This window comes from Thunnus maccoyii, chromosome 15, assembly GCF_910596095.1.
Source record: "Thunnus maccoyii chromosome 15, fThuMac1.1, whole genome shotgun sequence".
NCBI lineage: Eukaryota > Metazoa > Chordata > Actinopteri > Scombriformes > Scombridae > Thunnus > Thunnus maccoyii.
The window spans coordinates 20,762,383-20,769,558 of NC_056547.1; positions in this window are offsets into that span (position 1 = coordinate 20,762,383).

Here is a 7,176-nt window from a genome sequence, read left to right on the forward strand (position 1 = left end):
AAAAAGCAGAGTTCAGGCGCAGAACGTGCTCTCTCTCTCTCTCTCTCTCTCTCTCTCTCTCTCTCTCTCTCTCTCTCTCTCTCTCTCTCTCTCTCTCTCTCACACACACACACACACACACACACACACACACACACACACACACTGAAATAGTCCCTCCCCCGCAACTCTGCGACCCTGCCAAAACCAGATGTGCACAAGTCTTGACGCACGGGATCTAGTTTTGCGCGTGCACGCAGGTAATCAGACTCTCTCTCTCTCTCTCTCTCTCTCTCTCTCTCTCTCTCTCTCTCTCTCTCTCTCACACACACACGCACACACACACACACACACACTAGTCTCTACGGTGAGAGAGAGAGGGGGGAGAGAGAGATTGAGAAACCCTTTGACCGAGTTTTCTGCGTGCCCCCGCAGCCACCGGGGGTCTGAGATCTGGATCGGATCCCTGGTATGGACAAAGCAGACAGGAAGATTTCCTTCCCACGGAACCCCAAGAGAATCCCAAAGCCCTGGATTCCCGCGGATCCCGTGTATACAAAGCAAACCAGAATCACCCATGAAACAAGTATAACAAAACACTCAGACTCATATTTTGTTGGTGTTGATGAACTATGACAAATAATTCATAAAACAGCTGTAGTGAACAGCTATGTGATGTGTTTTACTGCCCACGGGACATTCAGTCTGCTCAGTGCAGACTTAGCATACACAAAGGGAGTAAGTACTGTACAATCAACACATCAACAGGCCAGCCTGCAAGCACTCAGTACAGTAGGAACGCCATCATCATGCAGCTTGGCTGTAATTTACCATTCTCTCATTAACGCGCCTTGTGTTGCTGCACGGGGCCATAAGGGGCACAGATGGTTCACATTTGCAGATGAGGAATTCGGGTCGTGAAGTGTGTGTTAAGACCGACGAGAGGAGAGGTGCCAAATCTGAGTTAAAGATCTCCAACTTGAAAGTGGGGAAATAAATGCGGGGCGAGTGCAGCGTGTGAAGGCTTTGCGCACAATTTCTGCAGACGGAAGAATGATATTCTGCAGTGTGCATGAAGGTTTTGTGCTCCAGTCTGCAAAGCATGCAAGTTAGTGCCAAGACATCTGCACATTTATGGCACATGAGGTAGAGTGATTACCCATTGACACACAGCACAGATATATGCTGAATGGGAGTTTCTTTACATGCAGTCTGCTGCAAGAGACAGACGCAACTTGTTTCTCTTTTGCTTTAAAACGACTATGATTGAAGATTTGTCAACCGTGGGAAGGACAAGCGAGTCATAACTCTCTCTCTCTCTCTCTCTCTCTCTCTCTCTCTCTCACACACACACACACACACACACACACACACACACACACACACACACACACACACACACACACACACACACACACACACACACACACACAAACAAGCTTTTTCAACCACCCATGAGAAGCAAGTGATGCAATGGTTTCCACAGTCGAGCTATTGGATGACTGTTGTAGCTCCTTGCATTTCCAGCACTGAGCAAAAGTCCCAAACACTCCCTGATTGGCCTCATTCTCGTGCATATCTGCTGGTACACATCATAGTCAGACATTAGTCTTATAGCTCTCTGTGTGAGCAAGTGAGTGTCTGTGTATAAGAGAGAGAGAGAGAGAGAGAGAGAGAGAGAGAGAGAGAGAGAGCGACAGAGAGAAATACAGCCCTCGGGGAAGCCCCCTCTCTCTGGGAGGTCATTTCCTGTCTGGCCATTTCTCCATAGTATTTCTCCATCTCTTCCCCCCTTCTTTTGTATCCCCTATCTCTCTCTCTCTCTGAGGAACACACACATTGAGAAAACACTGGCCTCAGACACAGTGGGACCAGTCCAATTGTTTTATGGCAGTTGCCTGGTCTGTGTCTAGTTAAAGTGAATACACAAAAGTTTTTTTTTTAAATCGGCATAGATTGGCTTTCACACCAGGGTCAGAAATAACTTGTGCTTACAAGGACTTATTCCCAAGAGAGCTCAGTGTGTAAATGAGATGGGCTGATTGAAGATGAAGTGAAACATGGAAAGAAAAGATTAAAAAGAGTCTGAGAAAAGATTGTTGTGAGGGAAAAAGTGTTCTGGAGTTGACCCAGATTCACAGAGATGCTGGCACAATAGGCAGCATTGAGGACCCCGTACAGAGCTGTCTGCCACTTTGCCTGGACACAATGAAGGCTGCAGACTGGTTTCATCAGCCTCCCTCTACTCCCAGCGGGCCTCTCAGTGTCCAATCACCCGGCCGTATGACATTTCAGTTTCTCAGCAGAGAGAGGGAGTGTGTATGTGCGAAGGAAACCTAATTCGATCAGGGTGGGAGAGAGAAAAAGAGGAGGGCTTGTATATCTGTCTGCACCTGAGCGTCCCTGTTTCATGAGACTGACAAATTTTCTGTGTGTGTGTGCGTGCGTGCGTGAAATAAAAAATGTCAGTGCAGGTGAGTTTGTGTGTGCGTGCATGCACAAGTGTACATGTAAATGAGATGATGCTGCAGTGTATGTAGGTCGTCTGGGAGTGTTACGTTTCTCCAGCACAGTCCTCACGTGTCGAAACAGCTTTTGTATGAATGAGGGTGAGAGACAGAAGGAGAGAGCAAATGTGTGTGTGTGTGTGTGTGTGTGTGTGTGTGTGTGTGTGTGTGTGTATGGAGGGAGGAGTAAAGTCAGCAACAATAAGAATCACGATGGCCTACATGGTTTATATTTCATAATCTGCATCCTGAGCAGACTGGAAAGTAATTACAAACATTTTTATATTTTCTGCCTTTTCTTTTTTAACTCCACTATATCGCAAAATTAGATATTGTGCTTTTTACTCTCCTCAATAGGCCATTTTCACAACAGAAATATTGACTTGTCATCGTAGGAAAAAGTGTTACTGATCACATTAACGATGGCTCAGTTATGTTCAAGTGTCACGGTGAGCCAACATGCACAATACCAGGACTCTAAAACTGAAGCAGCTAAATGGAATTATCCATCATTGGCCTGTAACATGTACAAATAATTGTTGTGAACAAGGCCAAATTATTAAATGGCTGTAGATAGTCTAATGAATAAATCATAAGGATCAAGGTCCACTCACTTGCTCTAGAGCTTTCGACCATACCACAGTGTCTTCATGTAATGGTTTTGGAAAGCGCAGACAAATGATGCTGTCCCGCCAATTACTGCCGTTAGGGGCGGCAGATTAGGAATCGCTCCTATGTGTCGTTCTGGAGTGCATGATCAAATGACGTATTTAGTCATTTAATTAGGAAGACTTGTTTAATTTAGCACTTTTCTGTCGTGGTATTGCTTCTTAACCGACACTACTTGCCGAATTCTGTATTTTTGATTAATATAAATGAATAAATGATGCAATACCCCTTTAAAAGTACCACACACTGCTGCAAGGCTAAAATGAGAAGAAGAGGTCAAATGCTGCATTGTACCACACCATGACAGATAATGCTCACAAATAGGATTTAGCACATACACACATTTGTACACAGGAACACAAAATCAGATGTGATACTTCTGAAGCGATCATTTATCATGTATACCATACATACACATACAATATAGACACACACAGCATGACGGATAGAGTAAGTGACAAAGTCACAAACTTACAGGAAGGGATGTTAGTGGGAACATGTGCATCCTATTGTATCTCAAAATGCAGGGATCTCAGCGCCTCACTTTTACCCTGAGGGTCTGACATGCACCAGAGAGAAAATCCATATGGGAGAAGTCCTGGTAATGTAACACTGCATGAAACAAGCACATATCTGGGGCTTATCATAGTAATCAGTATAAAGGATGGGCCACAATGAGAATAAACAGCAGCTCAGTTCCTCAGATTAGCCCTCCAACAGTGTTCTAATCAATAGGAAATAGTTCAAACAAAGAACAGATTGTCACTGTGTGTGGCAGCGCCAGTACGTATGCGGGGGTCCATTTGTGCGTGTGTGTTTGTGTGTGTGTGTGTGCTTTTGCTCGTTTAGGAGCATGTAAAGTGTTTCTTTGTGTGAAGTCTACTACTTGATGTATTCTTTAGTTACTTCAAAGCATTAATATTCTTAAAGAGAGCAAAACAAAGAGAAAGAAAGGGGCGATGAGGAAGTGGGAATGAGTGCGTTTGTGTGTGTATGTGTGTGTGCGCACGTGAGTGTGTGTGTGGGTGTGTGTGGAGAGAGTTTACATGAGCAACAGCTGCTGGGATCATTAAGTGCTTTAGCTAGAGCCGGGAATCATAGATCTACTCTATGCTCGCCTGCATTAACAGTCTGTGTGTGTATATGTGTGTGTGTGTGTGTATGTGACGGGATGAGTGAGTGTGTGAGCGTGTTTATGCACTTAGAGGGAGATGGTGAGAGAGACTCTATCCCGTCTGCAACATGTGTCTGCGGCTGCAGTGACAAATGTCGCTGCATGTGCGCAGAGATTGAAGACCGTCTGCATACTGAATGTTCCACAGCAGCTACATTTTAGGTGCACCGAAATGTATATTAATGATAGAAGAAGAGGGGAGGGAACACCTGGGCCCCATGCCGTCAACCCTCCACATTCCCAGTGCTCCCCAGCTGGTTCCCATTGCAGGAGGGAGAAAAGGAGGGCGAGATAGAAGGGAAACAGCAGAGGAGACAGACAGCCTAGTTGCAGCAACTCTACTAATCATCACTCTGCTCAAAAAAACCCCATAAAAAACAATCTCATTAAAATCAATGCAAATGAGCAAGTTGTACTAAACTGCTTACAACACTAGGATTTCATGCAACGTGGGAAATACATTTGCATCAGCATTCCTTTCTGCTTTGGGAGAGCTCTAGTCTGCCTGACCTCCAGAGGTCATGTTTTGTCGTTGAGACGAGTATGTCGAACGAGCCGGGAAGGGGGGGAAGAGGGGAGGAGAAGAGAGAGAGAGAGGAAAGGAGGGGTGGAAGAACTATCGGGGTTTCAGTTGACTCTGTAAGAATGGAGGGAATAGAGCGGGCGGAGGGAGGAAGGGAGGTACTCGACATCTGGAAAAAATTAGAGAGCATGCTATTGCCTTGTTGAAAGGCTGGAGAGAGTGGAGGGGGAGATAGAAGAATAAGGAGGGTAGTGTAAAGGATATTGAGTGTGTATGTGTGTGTGTGTGTGTGTGTTTGCAGGGCGACTCTTTGATCTACAGAGTTTGATAGAAACTGTCTGCATGTACATAATCAGCCTCAATCACATAATGACACAGAGAGAATGTAATGCCTTAAGATCTTAAGATCAGTGAGTTGCAGAGAAGATAACACTCAGGAACTCAAGCACCCTGAAAACGGTGATAGGCTGTTCAGAGTAGCACGAGCACACACAAACATGAAAGGATGTGAAAAACAAAAAAACCCCAACAAAACACGCACGTATGCAATTGAAATCTGGATTAGCATCACTCAGTCCGACACGATGCAAAACAAGTCACAAACAAAGACGGGGTACAAAAAAAATGTAGGCTTTATGACTCATTAAAACAAAGTCGTCAGTCAGTAAAGAGCTGAGACATCTGATCTGCAGCTGTCGACTCAGAGTCCCACACTGCATTGCTTCTGTGCAACATCGCCCTCTGCAGACACACAACATTATGGCATGAGGAAGCCACAGTACACTAATGTAACACAGTAGGACTCCGGGTTCTCTGTGTGACAATTAGCTTGGGGATATTGAATTATTAATTTGTTTTTCAATACTGTATCCACCACTACATTAATATTAACTGAAACCATAAGACAACATCTGCATTATTACCTGAACTCTTTAAAGTAATAGTTCAACTTTTGGGAAGTTGCATATTTGCTTTGACTGTTTCTCCCCATTAAACCACAATGAGTTGTTTCTACACTTCGTTTTTTTTATGAATTGAACAAACAAGATAAAATGTGTTTTTAGTGAGCTTTACGTGTGTCTTATAGGTGGATTTTGTTACTTGTGGACAGAGGCAGGGTAGCTGTTTCCAGTATTTATACTAAGGTAAGCTAACCAGATGCAATCTCTAGCTTCATATTCACTACACATGAGCAGTATTGATCTTCTTTTCTAACTCTCATCAAGAAAGTGAATAAGTATGTTTTCCCAAAATGTGATTCAAGTTCTCTTTTTTGTTTTAGTATATTTTGTGTACACGGCTGTATTTTACTAACTAAAATAGTGTTTAATCAAGTGACCACTAACAAATTACTCATCACTCACTAACACAATACACTACTTGCAGAGTGGCAGAAACAGGGGGTCAGAAGGGGCCCATGGATCATTTTTGGCCGGGGGTCCCCCTAATGGGTTAATCCGGCCTAGGGTCAGAGGTCAAGTTCAGCTACAGAACAGAGTCCCTGTCACTCAACTTCTAAAACAGAAGTCCTCTAGTTCAAGGGTGTTGCCCCTCATCAGTGAAATTGCACAGTGCAAGTAGCTCAGTAGATTAAAGACCTTCCTGTGTAGTGAAAAACAGCATCAAACCGCTCCCTACAATTAGTTCTCTCTGCCTTTTCGTGAAAAACAGAAGTCCACAATCAGCCAAAGCAATACAGTCATAATCAGCTGATTTATGACTCGGCAGCACACAGTGCAGTGAGGACAGTTTACATTCCCTGCACGAACACAAGCTGCTCAGCGTGCAGTAACCATATCAAACCTATAGGTGCCACTGTCATACGCAATCTGCATGTGTGTGTGTGTGTGTGTGTGCGTGAGTGTGTGTGTGCACGTGTGTGTGCGTGTGTGTGTGTGTGTGTGTGTGTGTGTGTGTGTGTGTCTAAAGTATGTTTGAGTGACAGAAAGGTGATAGGGGATATAAATAGCTATGCAGGCATCACCTTTCGTTATATTATTTTATTAATGAATGTCTCCTTCTGATTCTGTCTCATCTTTCTTACATAAGATTCATATTGTGCTGCCTCATTGTATCTGTATGTGTGTAGACAGGTGTGGTTCAGTGTGCCATCAGGTAAGGCAGGGTGTGTTCCTTTGTGGCTATACAACAGTGCATTGCTCAGGTAAGTACAAGGGAATCCACTTGGCTTTGACAAGAGCTGTGATCTAAACACTGATAATAGCCTTTAATCTCTCCTGTTTGTTCAACTTGAACTTCACACCATTACATGCAACAATAAACATACAGCATATTCTCTCTCACACTCAGTCCTATTAATACAG